The sequence below is a fragment of the Eurosta solidaginis genome, chromosome 4 (genome assembly GCF_040869045.1).
Source record: "Eurosta solidaginis isolate ZX-2024a chromosome 4, ASM4086904v1, whole genome shotgun sequence".
Classification (NCBI taxonomy): Eukaryota; Metazoa; Arthropoda; class Insecta; order Diptera; family Tephritidae; genus Eurosta; species Eurosta solidaginis.
Window position 1 is genome coordinate 173,011,062 of NC_090322.1, and position 23,994 is coordinate 173,035,055.

The 23,994-nt window shown below is 37.4% G+C and overlaps 1 protein-coding gene and 1 non-coding gene across 7 annotated transcripts in view; one reads left to right on the top strand and one right to left on the bottom strand.

The window, feature by feature from the left end:
* rdgA (retinal degeneration A) overlaps positions 1-23,994 on the top strand; it is a 1,310,388-nt gene that overhangs the window by 165,586 nt on the left and 1,120,808 nt on the right. The window lies entirely within an intron of this gene.
* TRNAV-CAC (transfer RNA valine (anticodon CAC)) lies at positions 22,633-22,705 on the bottom strand. The gene has a single exon. It is a non-coding gene; the product is annotated as a tRNA-Val (tRNA).

Sequence of the window (23,994 nt, forward strand, 5' to 3'; positions counted from 1 at the left end):
TCGCCTGCTAGAAATATCTTCTCCAGCACTATGTGAAAGAAAAGCCTTCTATGGTTTCGAATGCCTCGGAGAGTTCCTTCCCAATCCTTACTGAGCTGGTGATGTTACTCAACATCATTGGACAGAACTTAAGAGCCGATTCTTTTATCGTGAATCTTCTCCTGAATCTGGCGCAATGTGAAGATCTGGTCGATGGTAGATTTGCCAGGTCTTCAGACGCCCTGAAAACGTCCAATCAGTTCGTTGACACAGCACTCTTTCTCTATACTAAGCAGTACAATTGTGTATATTCTAACTTAGCATTTCGACACAGCCCACTGGTCCAATAATAAACGCTACGTTTCGGGCTTATATCTAAAATTAAAACATAACAGATATTCCTTTTGTATTTCTATAATCCTTTTTTTTTAACTTAACGCATCATTTCTGTTTAACTTTAAATATCCTTTTCAGCGTTTTATTTTGTATTTTTCCGTTCTTCCAAAAAATGCATTCATTTTTAATTTTTTTTCAAAGTCCATCATAAAAAAAGAAATTATATAATAAATAGGCAATCAGCCAGAGCTCACGCCTCCAAGTGCAGCTTACCTATTTAGTTATTTATAGCAATATATACTTATGTTTATAAATATGTACACGGCTAGAAATTTGAGCCGAAATTTTAAACCGTTCATTGGTTTAAGCAATTTTTCAAACTTCACATATATAAAATCATAAGTTAAAGCGAAGGTGACATTACTCACATATATACAAACATGTATATACCTAAATAACCAACTATAAGATACAGAAACGAGAAATATTTAAGCAACTATTCGAAACGGCGGCTGCCGTGGTGCAGTGATAGCGTGCTTCTCCTACCACACTGAGGGTCCCGCGCAAATTAACATCAAAAAAAATTTTGAAAAATGTTTTTTCAATTACAAAAAAGTCTCCTTAATCGGGGTGGCCCCTCGGTAGTGAATTTGCAAACACTCCAAATTGTTTTTGCCATGAAAAAGCTTGTCAAGTGAAAGTTCATATACATTGCAGATGCCGTTCGGAGTCCTTATAAAACATGTAGGTCCCCTCCCGGCAATTTGTAGAGAAAAATTAAAAGGAACATGGCGCAAATTGAAAGAGAAGATCGGCCTAAATCTTTTCGGCGCTAAATCGAGACAAGTATTTATTTATTTATTTATTCGAAAAGGCTGTTCTTGAAAAGTCAGAAAAAGGCGACCGAGATAACTGAGAGTATAAAAGCAGCGTAAGCTTTGGAATAATCGATCAGCTGATTTTAAAACGTTTTAAGTTAAGTACGCGAGTAAGTTATTTGTGCAATACTACTACCGTAGTAGTGTTGTGATAAAGAATATTTTGCAATACTGAATAATTGGGTTATTTATTCGATAGTTCTGCAGGTGCATAACCGAGAATTACCCAAAACTCGCCACAATATGCTTCCTTAATAAGATGTGATAGATAGCTCAGTAGGTAGAGCAAGCTACTAGAAAATGGGACACGTCGCACAGTGGCATTTTTGCTTGATAGTAAAAATAATTTTTTTTTTTTATTTGAATGCAGTTTGTTTTTAAAATGTCCACAGTATATAACGGTAATTATCATTTCTTATAATTATTGTTATTCATTGAATAAGCTGCTGTTAAACTGTGAGTTGTTGGCGCGCTAAGTAGTGCAATTTACAGAAGTGAACTAACGCGTGGTTTAAAATTAAATAAAACTTTGTGGTGAAACAAAATGCTAAACTATTTTTTGGTTATTTAAAATCTATACGTAATTATATTATTTTGCAAGTGTTGAAAAGTTTTTTGGTTGAGTATCTTTTACGAAATTATGAGCTTTTTAATGTGTATTATTTTTGTGCTGAAAATATATAAAACTGTGAAAAGAAAAGCCTGCCAAAAGTTTGAACTACGCTGAACCACAATAGTTTTAGTATTTCTACTATAACTCAATATTATTACATATAACTCAAATGATTCTTCATCCCCGCATATCCCCGTTTTGATGTAATGACGATAACAAAGTGGGAGTTGTATGAGGTGTGGGTTGCGGAACGTGGCCAAAAGGATAAAGCCGTTTTAGACCACCTGTGTACTGTTTTAGGGAGGGAATAAATTAAAACGAGGGAGTGTATGATGAATGTTGCAGTAAAGTTCGAATTATTTATCAAAGCTTCGTATGAGATGGATTCAACTGAATTACACCAAAGCTAATTTTCTTGGAAATTTTGCTTCATGGTTTGAAGAACAAAAGAACAAGATAAGGCTGTAAGAAAGTTTTTGTTTAGGGTAAATTCAAAATTTTTGTGGGGGTTGGTTTGGTCATATAGTTATGTATGGAGTACAAAAAAGTAGATTTAATATTAGATAAACTTCTTTTAGTTGCTACTCATTGTTATCGATTTCGACGTTGTTGAGTGTGCAGCGTTCACAATGAATAAGAATTCTGTGATAATAAACATCAGATAATAACATTGAAAAATTCTTGAAAAAATGTCTAGACATTGAAAATTTATAAATGCGGTAAATATCTTTAAATATTTTATTTTTATTTTTTTGATTTGATAACATTTTTTCTGTTAAGCGAACGTAATGACAAAAAAGTCGGAATGAATAAAATTGTTGGATTTTTTTTGGTGGCATGAAAAGTATGAATGCCAGGATGGCATGGATACTTGAACGGCTGAAAGAAAGTAAATATGAATTTTTATTTTTATGTGTGGTATAATTTGCTATGCAAAATAAAAACAAAACATTTCTGCATGTAAATGAAGCAATTTTAAGTTGAACGATCGCGCTTTCAGACGTAAAAAAAGGTTAATATATTTTTTATGAGGTTATTGCCATCATTAGGCATTGGGAAAAGGGCTAACAAGCGCAAGATATAGATGGTTGAACAGCGAAGTGAACTGGCTAATTTATTATAACGGCGTATTTTATTCTGCTATTTGATGAAGCATAAAGAGCGTAAGAGGGTAAAATTTTCGATTTTTCTTTTTATTTATTCTAACCTTTTGTTTAAATAATGGCTAAAGAGGCATTTTTTAACGATTATTTTCCAACCATGAACTGCAACCAAGCATAATCAAGCATTAAATGGCTTGCTTATTCATTTATATCCACAAAAATATAACTGTACATTGAGAGCTTCAAATTAGGATGTACATATTCAACCATTTTTGGCTAATTTAACGAAAACTTCACATAAAATCTTCAGGCTAGGCCAAAATCTACGAAATATAAAGTCTTTTTGTAGTACAAGTTAAAAAGGAGCCAAATCTGCAGAGAAACTCGACCTAAATCTCCTCGGCGGTAAATCGCGCAAAGTATTTATTTTTATCGAGAAGTTATCGACTATTTCTCGCCGTAGTATGTTAGTAGCGTGCTCCGCCTACCACATCGAATATCCTGAGCTCATGCTCCAGGCAAAGCCACATCAATTTTTGTCAATTAAAAGAATGTTTTTCTAAGCGGGGTCGCCCCTTTGCAGTGATTCGTAACACTCCGAATGCATTTCTGCCATAAAAAGTTTCTCAGTGGAAGCTCCGTTCGGAGGCGGCGTAAAACATCTAGGTCCTGTCCCGCCACTTCGCAAGAGAAGTTCGACCCAAAATCTCTCCGAAGGTTATCGCGCCTCGCATTTATTTATTTTATGTTATCAAAAAGTTATCGATTTGTTCTCAACACGTTAACGTTTCGTTATATAAAAGTTATCGATCGGATCGTTGACAATTGGTTATCGGCGTGCTATCGATTTGTTATGATATAGATGGCGACAAAACTTAATTATAAAATCAATGACACGTCTAAAACCCATCGATAACAAATTGATAGGAAGCCAATAAAAATTTTGTCGCAAAATTTTTGACAAGGAAACGCTCATTACCACATACAAAGCAATTGGCCAGCCGATTGCGTGCTACTCATCCCCTATATGGTCACCAAGCCTAAAAATTACCCACTGGAAGACGCTACAGGCCTGTCAAAATACTGCTCTCAGAATCGCCACGCGCTGTCTTCTTATGTCCCCAGAACACCATCTACATAATGAGGCGAGAATAATCCCCATCAGGGAGAGAAATGAGATGCTAACCAAACAGTTCCTGTTGAATACCCAGAAACCTGAGCATCCCAACAGACATCTGATTGATGAGCCAACACCACCTAGGGGCTTAAGGAATCATCTCCGTAAGCATTTTGAGGAAATACGGCACCTGAAAACACAGCCGTATGAAGCAAAAAACACAAGCAGATCCTCAGTGACTCCACAAACAGGCGTCGGACCTTTATGCCAGGAATTGCCCGGTGAATCCAGTAATCAAAGAACAGTACCCAAAACTTGCGGAAGAGGAACGCATACTTCCCAGGGAAACGCGAGTCACTCTAGCTCAACTTCGTTCTGGATACTGTAACAGGTTAAACTCTTATCTATCCAGAATCAACCACGACATACAAAATGTATGCCCCGCTTGCAATGTTTCCCCACATGACACCAACCATATCTTTAATTGTAATGTGGAACCAACGCCTCTAACACCCCTTTCATTATGGTCCACCCCTGTTGAACAACAAGTTTCCTCGGACTCCCGTTAGAGGATATTGATGACAATTTGTGATCGGTCGCAGCTGTTAGGTAGGGCGAAGCACTGCTACAACAACAACAACAAAAACTAATAAAAATTCGATGACTCGGCGAAACAATCCGATAATAAACAAATAACTAGACGATAACTTTGCTATCAATAATAACCAGATAATAAAACAATAACTCGTCAGTATCGTATCCGTTATTTGCCATAAGAAGCCGACAAAGCTCTTCTCAAAAAGCACAAAATAATTTGTTTCTAGTAAAGGTACTTCTATTATGATTTTACTTCAACCTACGCGAGCTCATTTATAAGTTTAATGTTCTAGACGCGCACCTTCACCACTTCACGAGTACTTGGTACTCGAGCCTTTTTGCGCTCACTTATTTTGAGAAAAATTTTGTGAAAACACACATACGAACATATGCAAAATACACACGTACACAGTTGTAATTGATATTCTTCCTCATATATGATATACAAGAATACACCCACATTAGGGCAGGTCGATTTAAAAATCGCTCACTGCTCTGTGAAAATCGTATTCTAGGGATCAAAATAAGAAACTTTGCCGAAGGAACCATACCTCTAAAACGAATTCTGATGTCCCCCCCTTTGGGTCGTAGGGGCAAATTTTGATGCAAAATCCTTTAGTAGGTTCTAGGGGCATAAACATCCCTTTGAAATGATTCTTACCTCATACTTAAGTTGAGGATATATGTACTTATGAGAAGGTTTTGAAAAATCACCAAGTCTTGCATTCAATCATCTGTTGTTTATTTGCGAAACTATACAAAGCGTCTGAAATGTTAATTTTGATTTTCACACTTCATCACCCAAGTCTCCCGGTTTGAGATTTCCTAAGGTTGGCGGTCCTATCCAAAACCAGTCCCTTGAAGTGAATCACATTGATTAGAGTCTATCAACCAAGTTTAAATATCACCTACACGTTACGGTTCCTTTTACAAATGTGAATACGTAGGCACATATATTTACCAGGTGAGGCTTTGTCCTTCGCAAGAACACTCAAAGTGGTGAAGCAAAAGCTTTCCCAAGACAGTCGAACTAATGGCCGTGTGTGCTACTACCCTAATGTAATGGACAGTCGAACTAGTCTGAAGCTACGCGGTCATCCATAATAAACTCTTATATCATATGGCCGGAAAATAGCAGTTAACATCTTTCAACGTAAAATCGGTCGACTCATTCTAAAATATCATTTTGATTTAACGAAGACTATTGAAATCAATGTTGTGAACACAAACGTCTGCAAACTTTGGTCTCCATTTTAAAAATTTTATCCAGGGCCCTTGTAAAATTTTAATTATGTAGATGCGCAGAGGATTATACGATTTTCACCCATGAGTTACGCAATGACATCCACTTAGAGTGCTTATGATTTCGAGGGCGGCATCCTTGGCCGAATAGTCACTCCCTAACGTTTCAAGGTGTTTCCCTAGTGTAGCTCGGCAGCATAGCGCGACAAAAACATCCGTTAGAAAGTCTTCGGAGCTACACCTAGAGCTTCTAGGAAAGTGACGTCGACGAAGCTATGAGCTCGAAGTCGCAGTCCTATAGCTTCTGTGCTGGCATATGGTGTGAGGATCAGGAGGCGTGGTAGCGACTGGTGGTCGAGATTGCTGCTGTTCGCACAGCGGGAATTGTAGCTCTTGAAAACAGCCGAAAAAACTGGAGGCGCCATGTGCCACAAGAGTCATGAGTATTAATAGACCATTAATAGCAACCGTAAGCCGCCTTTGTGCGTGACCGCCAAGGAGACACAAATAATTTAAAGAAATTGTGTTCGCTACGATTATTAGGAGTTAACCCCAGGTGAAACTACGCTTTGCACGAGATATACAGACAAAAGTGTGACCATGTTATGTATCTCTATTTCTTTTCAGCAGACGCAGCAGTACCAATTTCTTGAAGCTTCTGTGGAGTAAGTGAACGAGGGACAATCCCTCCGCAAGGAGATACTCCTGAAAATTTTGGAACGATCTGCGAGATTTTGAGGCAAAAACAACGGATCTTTCCGAAATGGCCAAAGCGTTGATTTCCTTAAATACATGCAAACAAAATCTTTCCTAAGTATTATTTTTTAATTAGAAAAATTAAGCTTTTTAAAGTAAGAGTACCGGCCACGCCGCCGCCGCCGGTATATAATAGAGCCTACGATAAAGTAATCGGCGTAAACCTTTAATATGTACATACATATAATAGACTGCTTGTATGAAGCGTGGTAATGAAGGATGTTTGAAGAAGAAGAAGCAATAATAAAAATTACTCAAACTGAACAACAAATTTAAAGCACAATTACTTAAAAGGCTGCCCGCTTAAAGCAAGTATAAATGAGTTCATAGGCGCTTAAATATAGAGTTAAAAATTCATTTAAATTTAAATAAAGCTAAATTAAATTGTCCGCCGTAATGTGGTGGTAGCATGCTCCTCCTATATCAACGAAGATCCTGGGTTCACGCCCCGGGCAAAGCAACATCGAAAATTTAGAAAAAATTTGTTTCAATTAGATAAAAGTTTTTCTAAGCGGAGTCGCCCCTCGGCACTGTTTGGCAAGCACTCCGAGAGTATTTCTTCTATGAAAAGCTCCCAGTGAGAAGTAATCTGCCTGGCAGATGCCGCTCGGAGTCGGCATAAAACATGTAGGTACCGTCCCGCCAATTTGTAGGAAAAATTACAATGAGCACGATGCAAATTGGAAGAGAAGTTCGGCCTCAAATCTCTTCTGAGGTTATGGCGCCTTATAAAATAAAAATAAATATAAGGCGCGATAACCTCCAAGGAGATTTTAGGCCGAGCTTCTCTTCCAGTTTGCCTCGTACTCATACTAAATTTTCCTACAAATTTGCGGGACGGGACCACTTGTTTTATGCCGGCTCCGAATAGAAAAACTTTTATCTAATTGAAACAAATTTTTTCTAAATTTTCGATGTTGCTTTGCCCGGGCCTGAACACAGGTTCTGCGGTGTTATAGGCAGAGCATGCTACCACCACATCACGGCGGATAATTACATAAGCTTTATTTAAATTTAAATGAATTTTTAACTTTATATTTAAGCGGCTATGAGGCGGGCAGCCTTTTAAGAAATTTTGCTTTAAATTTGTTGTTCAGTTTGAGTAATTTTTATTATTGCTTCTTCTTCTTTAAACATCCTTCATTACTACGCTTCATGCAAGCAGTCTATTATATGTATGTACATATACATATTTTTAAATAACTTCTTCATTATTTTCTGGTCTTTAATGTTAATAAAACATAACAGCAAGAACAATGGAAAAATTCTTTTATGAAAATTTGCATCTAATTGAAAAAACTTGTTTCTAAAATTTTGTGTTGCTTTGCCTGGGGCGTAAACCCAGGATCTTCGGTGTGGTAGGCGGAGCACGTTACCATCACACCACGGCGGCCACATTTTTTATATTTTAAATATAATTGTCTATTTCCTCTGCTTTCCCTTAAAGGCGCCAAAGAATTTAATTTCGAATTTCCTGTTACATCAAAACTAGAATTAATTAATAAATTTGTTTTCATTGCTTTGATAATCCGTTTCTTTGTTATCAAGCGGGACTTCTATTTTGGCCTTAGAAAATAAAAGTCCGGATTTAAGATTTATTTCCGGACTTTTATTTTTAAAAGTCCGAGTTTAACTAGTTCTATCGCACTCAAAAAGTAAAAATCCGAAAATAATTGTAATCTTGATCTAAATATATTAAAATTCCAAAATTAAAAGCTTTGCAAAGAATTATATTATAAAAGGAATAACAGTTTCGGCCCCTGATTTTTTGACGCAGGAAAATTGGCATTGCCCCACAAAGTGACATTTGTATTTTCAAGGACATAATCGGGCTTTATTTCGAGCAACAATAAAAAAAAATTAAACAAAAAAAAATTATTAAAAATTTACCAATTTTTTTTGCAACTTTTTTTGAAAAGTCCGCAAAAGGTTCTATAAAAATCATCCAAATATTATTTTATGTATGTTGAAATTTGCTGGTCTAATTATTATTGAAAAAAGTCGCAAAGAAAAAAAGACGAATTTTCGACACCCTGTATCATTGCAATTCCATATTACTGTCGCTTCTTTTGCACGGGTGATGCTCTCTACAATGGCAACATTTTCACCAACTCTGGCTGATTTTGAAAATGTCAAATTTTTCGAGTGGGAAGACTTGACATAAAAAGCCACATATGGCCATAAGTATTTTTATGTACACAAATCTGTATTAATTTTTCTCTATAAATTTCAATTTACATAGCTATTTGATTGCTATTTTCGTATTTCAAAAAAAATATCCTTGACGCCCAAGGCTTACATTTTCTACTTAATTTTGTTTGATCACGGTGACCATCCGAACTTTATTGCCTATTTTTATGAAGCTAATTGCAGGAGCTAACAATTAGTTATGACGCGCTTCTAAATAAGGACTTAAAATGGAATTATCGGCCATCTCGTTAACTTATCAATAGAATGTGACCGGGTGACGATGTGCCATAATCTCAATGGAGTTAACGTCAATTGACATTAATTCTCTTTTGAAAACATATTTTAATCAGTGACAATATTTCACTACCTGAAAGAAAACTGATGTCAGAATCATGTGGGAATTAACGTCATTGACATCAATTCACTTTGCTGTAACTATAGTTAACGGTGTTGCAGCGGCCAAATTAAAATCATTAAAATTTTATATATGACTAGAAGACCCGGCAGACCTTGTCCTGCCCTAAATTTGGCCTATCTGCATACATTTTAATAAGCTTTTTCCGTCTAACTCTGCCCTCCCGCCCTCTTCACTTTTTCCTAATCCTTGTATTCACTCCTCCCCCGTCTTTTTCGCTTCATCTATCTCCATCTTCGTCTCATTCTATCTCTTTCTCAATCTCCTTCTCTCTTTTCTCGTCTCTCAATTCCTTCTCATTCTTCTGCATCCCTTATTGCCTGTCCCAGAGGGTGGTATGTATTTTATTCCAGTCCCAGTCCCACTCCGAGCTTCAGTCCCAGTCCTAGTCCTAATCCTAGTCCCAGTCCGTATCTGGATAATGTATTACTCTGTACTAAAGCACTCATCAACAGCTTTCATTTGATATCCATATTCTATAAACACATTACTCGGTCCACGTTTCGGCCTATATCTCGAGACTCTGTACGTCGATCGCAACCAAACCTATGTAGTAACCACCGCGTGAGGTTGTGTGAAAGTTTGAACAAAATCGACCGACGCATCTCTTCAAACACCGGCGACCAACTAACACACATTTTAGCCTTTCTTTTTATATATATGGATTTTTATTAAAAAATTAAAAAAATGTCATAGTACCTCTAATCGCGGGCCCCCTCAGAAACGACCACCGCCCCACCCTCTCGTCGGGCCTGGTGATGTGCTATACTTGATATCATTCGCTATAATATTTATACTCAGTTGAGCAGAGCTCACAGAGTATATTAAGTTTGATTGCATAACGGTTGGTTGTACAGGTATAAAGGAATCGATATAGATATATACTTCCATATATCAAAATCATCAGGATCGAAAAAAAATTTGATTGAGCCATGTCCGTCCGTCCGTCCGTCCGTTAACACGATAACTTGAGTAAATTTTGAGGTATCTTGATGAAATTTGGTATGTAGGTTCCTGAGCACTCATCTCAGATCGCTATTTAAAATAACGATATCGGACTATAACCACGCCCACTTTTTCGATTTCGAAAATTACGAAAAATGAAAAAAATGCCATAATAATATACCAAATACGAAAAAAGGAATGAAACATGGTAATTGGATTGGTTTATTGACGCAAAATATAACTTTAGGAAAAAACTTGGTAAAATGGGTGTCACACCTACCATATTAAGTAGAAGAAAATGAAAAAGTTTTGCAGGGCGAAATCAAAACCCTTGGAATCTTTGAAGGAATACTGTTCGTGGTATTACATATATAAATAAATTAGCGGTACCCGACAGATGCAGTTCTGGATCACCCTGGTCCACATTTTGGTCGATATCTCGAAAACGCCTTCACATATACAACTAAGGGCCACTCCCTTTTAAAACCCTCATTAATACCCTTAGTTTGATACCCATATCGTACAAACAAATTCTAGAGTCACCCCTGGCCCACCTTTATGGCGATATCTCGAAAAGGCGTCCACCTATAGAACTCAGGCCTACGCTCTTTTAAAATACTCATTAACACCTTTCATTTGATACCCATATCGTACAAACAAATTCTAGAGTCACTCCCTTTTAAAACCCTCATTAATACCTTTAATTTGATACCCATATCGTACAAACAAATTCTAGAGTCACCCCTGTCCCACCTTTATGGCGATATCTCGAAAAGGCGTCTACCTATAGAACTCAGGCTTACGCTCTTTTAAAATACTCATTAACACCTTTCATTTGATACCCATATCGTACAAACAAATTCTAGAGTCACCCCTGGTCCACTTTTATGGCGATATCTCGAAAAGGCGTCCACCTATAGAACTAAGGCCCACGCCCTTTTAAAATACTCATTAACACCTTTCATTTGATACCCGCATTGTACAAACGCATTCTAGAGTCACCCCTGGTCCACGTTTATGGCGATATTTCGAAAAGGCGTCCACATATAGAACCAAGGCCCACTCCCTTTTAAAATACTCATTAACACCTTTCATTTGATACCCATATCGTACAAACAAATTCTAGAGTCACCCCTGGTCCACCTTTATGGCGATATCTCGAAAAGGCGTCCACCTATAGAACTAAGGCCCACTCCCTTTTAAAATACTCATTAACACCTTTCATTTGATACCCATATTGTACAAACAAATTCTAGAGTCACTCCCTTTTAAAACCCTCATTAATACCTTTAATTTGATACCCATATCGTACAAACAAATTCTAGAGTCACCCCTGGCCCACCTTTATGGCGATATCTCGAAAAGGCGTCTACCTATAGAACTCAGGCCTACGCTCTTTTAAAATACTCATTAACACCTTTCATTTGATACCCATATCGTACGAACAAATTCTAGAGTCACCCCTGGTCCACCTTTATTGCGATATCTCGAAGAGGCGTCCACCTATAGAACTAAGGCACACGCCCTTTTAAAATACTCATTAACACCTTTCATTTGATACCCATATTGTACAAACAAATTCTAGAGTCACCCCTGGTCCACTTTTATGGCGATATCTCGAAAAGGCGTCCACCTATAGAACTAAGGCCCACGCCCTTTTAAAATACTCATTAACACCTTTCATTTGATACCCATATCGTACAAACAAATTCTAGAGTCACCCCTGGTCCACTTTTATGGCGATATCTCGAAAAGGCGTCCACCTATAGAACTAAGGCCCACGCCCTTTTAAAATACTCATTAACACCTTTCATTTGATACCCATATCGTACAAACAAATTCTAGAGTCACCCCTGGTCCACCTTTATGGCGATATCTCGAAAAGGCGTCCACCTATAGAACTAAGGCCCACTCCCTTTTAAAATACTCATTAACACCTTTCATTTGATACCCATATTGTACAAACAAATTCTAGAGTCACCCCTGGTCCACTTTTATGGCGACATCTCGAAAAGGCGTCCACCTATAGAACTAAGGCCCACTCCCTTTTAAGATACTCATTAACACCTTTCATTTGATACCCATATTGTACAAACAAATTCTAGAGTCACCCCTGGTCCACTTTTATGGCGATATCTCGAAAAGGCGTCCACCTATAGAACTAAGGCCCACGCCCTTTTAAAATACTCATTAACACCTTTCATTTGATACCCATATCGTACAAACAAATTTTAGAGTCATCCCTGGTCCACCTTTATGGCGATATCTCGAAAAGGCGTCCACCTATAGAACTAAGGCCCACTCCCTTTTAAAATACTCATTAACACCTTTCATTTGATACCCATATTGTACAAACAAATTCTAGAGTCACCCCTGGTCCACTTTTATGGCGATATCTCGAAAAGGCGTCCACCTATAGAACTAAGGCCCACGCCCTTTTAAAATACTCATTAACACCTTTCATTTGATACCCATATCGTACAAACAAATTCTAGAGTCACCCCTGGTCCACCTTTATGGCGATATCTCGAAAAGGCGTCCACCTATAGAACTAAGGCCCACTCCCTTTTAAAATACTCAATAACACCTTTCATTTGATACCCATATTGTACAAACAAATTCTAGAGTCACCCCTGGTCCACTTTTATGGCGATATCTCGAAAAGGCGTCCACCTATAGAACTAAGGCCCACGCTCTTTTAAAATACTCATTAACACCTTTCATTTGATACCCATATTGTACAAACAAATTCTAGAGTCACCCCTGGTCCACTTTTATGGCGATATCTCGAAAAGGCGTCCACCTATAGAACTAAGGCCCACGCTCTTTTAAAATACTCATTAACACCTTTCATTTGATACCCATATCGTACAAACAAATTCTAGAGTCACCCCTGGTCCACCTTTATGGCGATATATCGAAAAGGCGTCCACCTATAGAACTAAGGCCCACTCCCTTTTAAAATACTCATTAACACCTTTCATTTGATACCCATATTGTACAAACAAATTCTAGAGTCACCCCTGGTCCACTTTTATGGCGATATCTCGAAAAGGCGTCCACCTATAGAACTAAGGCGCACTCCCTTTTAAAATACTCATTAACACCTTTCATTTGATACCCATATTGTACAAACAAATTCTAGAGTCACCCCTGGTCCACTTTTATGGCGATATCTCGAAAAGGCGTCCACATATAGAACTAAGGCCCACGCTCTTTTAAAATACTCATTAACACCTTTCTTTTGATACCCATATTGTACAAACAAATTCTAGAGTCACCCCTGGTCCACTTTTATGGCGATATCTCGAAAAGGCGTCCACCTATAGAACTAAGGCCCACGCCCTTTTAAAATACTCATTAACACCTTTCATTTGATACCCATATCGTACAAACAAATTTTAGAGTCACCCCTGGTCCACCTTTATGGCGACATCTCGAAAAGGCGTCCACTTATAGAACTAAGGCCCACTCCCTTTTAAAATACTCATTAACACCTTTCATTTGATACCCATATTGTACAAACAAATTCTAGAGTCACCCCTGGTCCACTTTTATGGCGATATCTCGAAAAGGCGTCCACCTATAGAACTAAGGCCCACGCCCTTTTAAAATACTCATTAACACCTTTCATTTGATACCCATATCGTACAAACAAATTCTAGAGTCACCCCTGGTCCACCTTTATGGCGATATCTCGAAAAGGCGTCCACCTATAGAACTAAGGCCCACGCCCTTTTAAAATACTCATTAACACCTTTCATTTGATACCCATATTGTACAAACAAATTCTAGAGTCACCCCTGGTCCACTTTTATGGCGATATCTCGAAAAGGCGTCCACCTATAGAACTAAGGCCCACGCCCTTTTAAAATACTCATTAACACCTTTCATTTGATACCCATATCGTACAAACAAATTCTAGAGTCACCCCTGGTCCACCTTTATTGCGATATCTCGAAAAGGCGTCCACCTATAGAACTAAGGCCCACGCTCTTTTAAAATACTCATTAACACCTTTCATTTGATACCCATATTGTACAAACAAATTCTAGAGTCACCCCTGGTCCACTTTTCTGGCGATATCTCGAAAAGGCGTCCACCTATAGAACTAAGGCCCACGCCCTTTTAAAATACTCATTAACACCTTTCATTTGATACCCATATCGTACAAACAAATTCTAGAGTCACCCCTGCTCCACTTTTATGTCGATATCTCGAAAAGGCGTCCACCTATAGAACTAAGGCCCACGCCCTTTTAAAATACTCATTAATACCTTTCATTTGATACCCATATTGTACAAACGCATTCTAGAGTCACCCCTGGTCCACGTTTATGGCGATATCCCGAAAAGGCGTTCACCCATAGAACTAAGGCCCACTCCCTTTTAAACCACTTATTAACACCTTTCGTTTGATACCCATATTGTACAAACGCATTCTAGAGTCAACCCTGGTCCACTTTTATAACGATATTCCGAAAAGGCGTCGACCTATAGAACTAAGGCCCACTCCCTTTTAAAATACTCATTAACACCTTTCATTTGATGCCCATATAGTACAAACAAATTCTAGAGTCACCCCTGGTCCACGTTTATGGCGATATCTCGAAAAGGCGTCCACATATAGAACTAAGGCCCACGCCCTCTTAAAATACTCATTAACACCTTTCATTTTATACTCATATCGTACAAACAAATTCTAGACGCACCCCTGATCCATCTTTATGGCGGTATCTCGAAAAGGCGTCCATCTATAGAACTTAGGCCCACGCCCTTTTAAAATACTCATTAATACCTTTCATTTGATACTCATATCGTACAAACAAATTCTAGAGTCAGGCTTGGTCCACCTTTATGGCGATATCCCTAAATGGCGCCCATCTATAGAACTATGGCCCACTTCCTCTTAAAATAGTCTTTAATACCTTCCATTTGATACACATGTCATACAAACACATTCCAGGGTTACCCTAGGTTCTTTTTACAACATGGTGATTTTCCCTTACTTTGTCTCCACAGCTCTCAACTGAGTACGTAATGTTCGGTTACACCCGAACTTAGCCTTCCTTACTTGTTTTTTATTGATAAGCACGTTGTTTAATTAAACACCAACCGAATACACGGATATATCCACACCCCTGAAACTGTGATTGCCGGTGCGTATACGTAACATTTTATTATTACGTATAATCAAATAAAAAAATTTGCAATAAAATAATATTGCGACTATAAACTGAGATATAACCTATCCTATATTTCAAGTTAGGTCAAAAGACACACGGGGTGTAAAACAAATTCAAAATCGGTTCAGTATTTTAGGAGTCCATCGCGGCCAAAGATTGTGGCACGTGATTTTTATATATTAAGATATGAATTGAAAATATTTCATATCCAAGATATGAAGAAAGCGCGGCAAACGAAAATTTTAAATAAAAAGTCGACTGGAAATTTTGGAATAAAAATTGTGGTGTTGAATAGTATTTCTGACATTAATTAATGTCACTAACATTAATTCATGTTCAAGAGAAATAATGTCAGTACAGACTAATTCCATTGATATTATTTTTGTTCAAGATGAATTAGAGCAGCACTAAAGGACTTTACTTAAAATAAACGGCACATTTAGTGTTCTCGCATTCATCTCAAACATGACTGGAACGAAATGGAATCGAAATGCTCTTCAGAAACCGTACTCAAAACGAAGAACAAGTGTGCGGGAAAAGTTCCGATTAAATATTCAGATTTTTTCAAACTTTTCAGCCGTTCAGTCATTGTGGTTGTTAGGCTAAGAAATGACAAATACTTTTTTAAATTGAAGAATATGGTCACTGAAAATACATAAATATATATATCATTTTGATTATCTATCTGAACAATTGTGTAGTCACAATGTACATAAATAATAATGCATGATTCATACACATACTCATATCGAGAACTATAAATATTGTATGTAACAGCTACGATTAGGGCTTATAATAATTAATTATCTTGAACTGTAGTACACAAGCAGTGGTGTTGTTTTAATAGGTGCTGGTTTTTATTACCGTTAACAGAAATGAATGCTGATAAAATCACATCCGTTCACGTTCACTAATTTGTACGCTATTAAGCATGATATTTACCTGTGTATCTAATGTTGGGTTGACAGCCAACGCAGAGAAGACGGCCTTGTTTACTAAGAGGTACAAGGTCCCAAATTGGACCAGGCCTAAGTTGGGAGGGGTGACCCTACAGGAGAAACCTTGGACAAAATATCTAGGAATCATCGTAGGCACTAAGCTGTCGTGGAAGTTCAACATCGAGAAGAGGGTGTAGAAGGTCTCGATGGCACTTTATGCATGTAAATGAATGCTGTGGTGTAGGTGGGGTTTACCGCCCCCTCGCTTCTCTTTTTCGCAAAGCACAGCCTTTTAAAATGTGTTAGAAAGTAAGAAATCCCTACAAAGTATCGGGACGGTGAAAAGCATACATCTATACTTGGTCCCAGGCCATAGGGGAATAGATAGGAATAAAACAGCAGATGAACTTGATAAAAAGGGCGCATCCCTCGAAGCTTGGTCCGTAGACGTCCCAATCAGATTGGGGGAGATTAAGAGTGGCGAGAGGTGCACATGATCGACCAAGCAGGAAAGGCGTGGGTCCATGCGCGGGGCTGTAATGGGTCGAAGATTATTTGTAGGTCTTTCAACCTTACACTAAGAAAGCTTCTTCTATCAAAGAGAGGACTGTAGTCTCATGACGTTTATTCTGACTGGACACTGCCTTTTGGCGTCACATGCCTTTAAATTAGGCTTGTTCAGTGATAGCAGATGTAGGAAGTGCGGGTTAAGAAGGAAGCGATCGAGCACATTTTGTGCTCGGATGAGACGGATGTGTTTTCACCAAGTCATTAAAAAAGTTGAATTTTGAAAAGCCTTAATATTTTTTCGAAAACGATCACTATAACTTATATTCCTTCGTAAAGAGGAACATTTTATGAATTCTAAATTATTCTTTGCTTCTTGTTAACGGTTCGAATCGCTGAACTATCAAATAAATTAACTCTAATATGCCGTATATCAAAATATGCTCTTTATTGCGCACTACTATGGTAGTCGAACTTCACATATTAATGCATTCGGTGCTTCAGCTATAACTTGTTAAAATCAAACCGATTAATCATTCCTCCAGATGGAGCTGCTTATTTACCACTCAGTTGGTTCTTCATTATTTTAGAATTTTCGCGAGCAGCTTTCGCAAATAGTTGTTTATTTACTTCTAAATATTCTGTGTCTCATATTCGATGTGGCTATATACATGTGCGTGTGCAGTTTATCTAACATCGTCGTAAGCTGACTGTGATCGTAGTACCTGTGTATAAGGCTTATGGACCAAATAAAAGAAGACTTTCTTTTTCTTATAAGATGCCACTTGCTGTATTAGAACCTTTTCGAAAAGCTTCTGACAACTTATAATCAGGCTTACCCAAGACGTTCTGTCTGCTAAGCCACAGAAGTACTGACCTTCAACACAATTTAGAAGCTGTCAACACACATGCAAAGGAGGCCGGACTAAGCATCAATACAGCGAAAACCAAAGTCATAAGATGCGGCTATAGTATTTCATCAAGGCCATTGACGCTTACGGTTGACGAAAATGAAATCGAAGGTGTAGAGTCCGTTGTTTATCTTGGTAGTATTGTCTCAAATAAGAGCGGTGCAGATGAGGACGTTCAGTCTCGCATAAACAAAGCAAGAATGGTTTTTGGGCAACTGGCAAACGTGTGGAGGTCCAGCCAAATATCTTTAAAAACGAAGCTTCGTCTGTTTAATTCGAATGTTAAATCAGTACTGTTTTATGCTTGCGAGACGTGGAAAAGCTCAACTTCAATTCAGAAACGTCTACAAGTTTTTATTAATAAATGTCTGCGCCGAATCCTGAAAATTCGATGGCCGGAAAGAATTTCAAATGACGACTTATGGTCTAGAACAAATCAACCTAAGGCTACCACAGAAATAACCAAGCGTAAATGGTCGTGGATTGGTCACACTCTCAGAAGACCTCCAGTAAATATAGCCAGACAAGCATTGCGATGGAATCCACAAGGAAGCCGACGACCTGGTGCACCTGCGAAAACTTGGCGCAGAACTGTGGATAAAGAACTCGAAGACGCAGGATATACGTGGAATGACATCACAAGAACTGCACCTAACAGAATAAGATTTAAGTCGGTGGTCGAGGCCCTATGCTCCAATAGGAGTTGAGGAGGATGATGATGATGATGATGATAAGTCTTATTTCCCATATAAAATCAGGCTTGTATAGGGCTTATAACACGACACTATCTCAGTTTAAATTCCTTCATTCCTCTTTTTTAATCACCTATTTCAAACCATTATTTAAGTGTAGATTGGTAAATTGAAGTTACGTGACCAATAAAACTAGAAATACTTTTTGTAAGTTTTTTTGAATGATGCTAGCTCCTTGGCAATGGCTCGACCAGCCCAGAAAGAGTTTATCTGTCAGGAGTGTGATCAGTATTCCTTATTGCTTACAATCGCTTATGCCAGTTTTTGGTGGGTATTTTCACTTTTGCTGTGTGTGTGTAGCTCTCGCTATTTCGTTTGCCAACATGGCTACTGTTGTGCAGCATTTTTTTTTACTATTGGCATAGGGATGTGTCGAACGTGCTTATATTAGCCCCAGTACTCTTAAGTTGAATAGGGAAGAAGCTGCCAGAGTACGTCACATTTAATTTACATGTTCCCATATAATACTTAAGCTAGTAATCGAATCACAGTGTTTCAACGATTTATGGCGATTTCTTTTCTGAACAAAATTTTACGCTCATTTTTCTCTCTTAAATTCTAATTTTTTACCTAGACCTAGACCCCTTTTCTTATTCAGTGGAAATTATTTTGTGAAAGGAACACAAAAACTCACGAGATTTGGGAAGAACCGACAGGGTGACACTATTTTCAGAAATGAAAACGCTATTAGTTTCCGATATCTATGAGTTATTCTTTCTAACTCCATTCGTTGTTACTACTGCTATCTTCTTCCTTCGTGGTCACGCATTTTTGTGCACATATAGCTGTCACGGCAGTGTTCTTTAGAGGCGGGACTTGAAATTAGCTCGTGATGTGTATTACGTTATAACATTCGTTGTATATATTACACAGTTCACCAAAAATGGATAATTTGATAACGAAACTGATGTGAATATCCCAAAAAACATATTTTTTGCAAGTTGTCTGTGTATGAGGGCGGTGCTTACAAATTAAATTAAATATTTTTTCCAATATCGGCGGCCACCGTGGTGTGATGGTAGCGTTCTCCGCCTACCACACCGTATGGCCTGGGTTCAAACCCCGTGCAAAGCAACATCAAAATTTTTAGAAATAAGGCTTTTCAATTAGAAGAACATTTTTCTAAGCGGGGTCGCCCCTCGGCAGTGTTTGGCAAGCGCTCCGGGTGTATTTCTGCCATGAAAAGCTCTCAGTGAAAACTCATCTGCCTTGCAGATGCCGTTCGGAGTCGGCATAAAATCATGTAGGTCCCATCCGGCCAATTTGTAGGGAAAATCAAGAGGAGCACGACGCAAATTGGAAGAGAAGCTCGGCCTTAGATCTCTTCGGAGGTTATCGCGCCTTACATTTATTTTTTTTTTATTTTTCCAATATCACCACTGGAAAATATCTAAGTCAAAATATTACTTACTATTATAAAATAAAAATTCTCTATGGAGATTTGTAATTAATGCCCAAAATCGATAAGAATGTAGTTAGAGATATAAAATATATCCTTTGGTAAGGAGAAGACGCGGTTAAGGAGTGTCGCACAGTGCCTAAAGTTAAGATTTTAATATGTTGAGTCTTCTTAGGGCTGAGCTTTGATTCCTGTACAACACGCCTTAACCATTTGCAATCGGCACCAAAATTTGTATGTGCTATTTTTGAGCTACGTATTACCTAACCTGTTAAGGGGTGAGACTAGAAAAAAATGTTCATCAACATGTATATATTAGCTTCACTTGTATGTATTCTTTTTTGTAACTCTCTAGGCTGGGCGCGCAAAGGAGATTTAGACCCATCTAGCGGCAATTATTGAAGACTCGCGGCGGTGGTTAAATAACTCGCTACAAATCGAGTTGTGCTTAATAGCGGTGTCACAAACGCTGTGCTACGGTGCTATCAACATCAAATATCTAAGTGGATTGTAGATACTAAAACGGCTCCATGTTTACGTGTTTTTTTATTTTTTTTTTTTTAACTATATTTATATTATTTTATTTGTAAGGACCACCCTAGTGTGCGTATTGTATATTTCATTTATGTTTTCCGCCAATCCTTCGTACAATTTTTGAAATTGTTGTCACATATAATAATATTTGTTTTATAGCATTGTTTTGATTTCGTTTGAGGGAGCAGTTAATAGTGAACGAGTGGTTGACTGGCTTTATAGAGCAGAAAATTGAGTGTGTTCACTTCATTATGGCATATCATATTGAGCAAAATGTGCATTTGCTTTCATACAATCCAAAATGAATGGACTTTCTATTCTAGAATAAAGTCAGCGAATACGTTTGAATAGCTTTATTTTATTAGACTATCCTTATTTGTGCATAAAATATAGTATAAAATATTTTTAAACTATTTTTGTCTAGGGTGTTGCAGTTGTTTTGTGGTTTACCCATTTAAAAAGCAAAATTATTCATTCGTTTTATGAAAAAATTAAGCAACGCCATCAAAAAACAAAGTTCTCAATATTCAGCGGCCATTCAAGAAAAATATTCATGGCGTTTTTTGGCCCATCCTAATGTACAAATCTATGTACATACAGTACAGTCGGAAAGTATTAGAACAAGATAAAAAAGATGTTGATGTTGAAATAGCCTCAGAATTGTATTTTTCCAGATTGAAAATGGTTAAGCGAAAGCAAATATTCGTTGAAATACGAGCCCAAATCATTATTTTGCAAAAAAAAAAAACAGGGAAAAACTATCAAGAAATAGCCAAACTTTTGGAAATATCTCTGTGTTTCAGTTCATACAGCCATTAGAAGATATCGGGAAACTGGACAAAATACTAACAGAAAAGATCTGGTCGACCAAGAAAGAGAAATAAAAGAATCGACAAGAAAATATATGCTATAAGTAAGACCAATCGACGAAATCTGCATATAAATTCGTGCTGAAATCAAAATCGCTCACGACATTCAATGGCCGGCTTAAAGGAAAAGGTATGATTGGATGCATTGCTGTCAGAAAGCCAATTCTATGGCCAGTAAATAAACAGAAAAGACTGAAGTTCGCTCAAGAACATATTGACTGGGCGATTGATCAGTGGAAATCAGTTATATGGTCAGACGAATCAAAATTCGAACTTTGAGGTAGCCATAGGCGTCAATTTGTTCGCAGAAGGGTCAATAAAAGATGCAAAGCAGATTGCATTGTGCCAACTGTGAAACATGGCGGTGGCTCAATGATGGTTTGGGGCTGTTTGCAGCTACGCTGGCATTGGTCAGCTAAAAAAAATTTAAGGAATTATGAAAAAAGAGCAGGATCACAGTATACTCCAACGCCATGCAATACCATCTGGCATTAATTTGATTTAATCATTTACGAACAAGATAACGATCCGAAAAATACATCAAAATATTGTATTTTTTATTTATAATGAAAAAGTAGGCAGTTGGCCTAGATACAACAGAGTGGCCACCAAAATCCGCCGATTTAAATCCCATCGAGCTATTGTGGGAAAAGTTTTATCGACGTGTGAGAGATCTAAAGCCAACAAGCCTTCCTGACCTCTGGGATTTTTTGAACGAAGCGTGGAATAATATTCCACATCAAACACTTCAAAAACACCTCGAAAGAATGCCGAAATTGTGCGCTGCAGTCATCAAATAAAAAGGTGGCCATTTCCAATAAAATCGCTTAAAGTAACATAGTCACTGTTTTCTTATACATTTTGATGGAACTTTCAGTAAAATTAATTAAAAATGTCTTCGAATCATAGAACTAAGTTGAATGTACAAAACTACTGCGAATATGTGAATTATATTTTAATAAATGATGCGATAAACTGACAAAAACAACTTTTTTCATCTTGTTCTAATACTTTCCGACTGTGCTGTATGTAGATATGTAGAACATGCCAGAAATGCAAGAAACGGAAGTGCAAAACAAACAATGACGTTTAATGGCGCAAAACGGAAAATTGCTTTCTTACTGTTGATTTTCCAAATTTTTTTTTTCAATTTTTTTCCATTTAGCGTGTGTTTATTTTTCCCACTTGCTCCTTTCCTTCTTTTATTGTTGAGTCATATGCAATTGAGTCGGTGGCATCAGTAAAGCAATTATTTAACCTTTAGTAATGAATTTTCTCAAGTTTTTGCTTACCAAATAAAAAGTGATAAAATATAATTCTAAAATTAATTTAAAAAATATTTTTTAAATATAAAAAAAAAGTCACTTGCTTCCGCTCAGGTTCGAACTGAGGACCTTGTGCGTGTGAAGCACACGTGATAACCACTACACTACGGAAACGTTGAACGATTTGTTGGCAAAGTGCACATTTCAGCTAAAAAAAACTTTTAATGGTTTATTAACAAACAAAAAAGAATGATGTGTGCATATGTATGTAAGCATTTACGAGCTTTCTTCTCTTTACTTTCTCTCTTCTTATCTCTTTCATGAATTTTATTTCTAGCAGTCATAGTCGTGTTTTAAGCACTTGATTAAGTACGTTTTTAAAATCAAGGCACCAGAAAAAGACGAGTGAATTAGTATTTGTTTTGAAAGAAGTGAATTTAATTTGAATTTCTTTATTTAAACGGAAGGAAACAACGTGAAGTGCAGTGAGTAATTACACTGGCTCTCATTCAGTTCATTTTTTTTTCAGATTGCTCTTAATATTAATTATTCAAATTTTGCAATCATTTCATATTTAAGCCTCTAACGTTGTGATAGTAAATGCTTAAGCAAGATATTAAATTAAGTTTTTTGGATCGAAACTTTAAGGAGGAATTTTTGCTACATTTTGAGTAATCTCAATAGTCTTGTGCACAAATTCGCGAACAAAAGCCCCTGGCGGCCAAAATGCGCTGTCCAAAAGTTTATCAAAATCTTTTGAGTAGACATCAATTCTAAATGAAGAAATGTTTCTTTCGTAATTAAATTTAAATTTTCTTAAAGTCATGCCGTCAGCCTTAATTTTCGAAGTGACATAAGACTTGATATCCTCAACGGAAGTGTCTTTGTCAAAGTGAGATACAAAAATCGATTTTTTGAGCGGGACTACAACCAGCTTCTTAGCCGGTGCTACTGAATAAGAAGTCACAGATTGAGAAGTTACAGTTTCAGAAGTTTCAGTTTCAGAAGTTACAGTTTGAGACTCTAAGGTTGTTTCCGCGGCCTTAGAAGTGGATTGAACCACAGCTTGCGGATTAGGGGAAGCCAAGTCTATGAGCTCCACTTGCGGAAGATTAATGTTCTGAGCAGGATTAAGATTCAAAGCGTTAGGTGAGTCTTCAGTGTTTTTGATTATTATCGCGGTTGTCTTTATTTCTATTTAAACAATGCGGTAACTCATCCAAACACTTGAAGGATTTGAACAAGCTATCGTATTGATTGAACTTTTCCGTGATTATAGAAAACTCTTTAGCAATTTCAGAAAACGCATTTCGTGTTTGTCTAAACAGTTTAAATAGGTCAACCTCAGTTGATCTGCATTTAATGCATGACCAACGTACTCCCTTCTCCCCATCATTGACAGTGTCAACAACTCTAGCCGTCATTCTCGCGCACTTTCCATGGGCGAGCCCATCGCAAAGCCC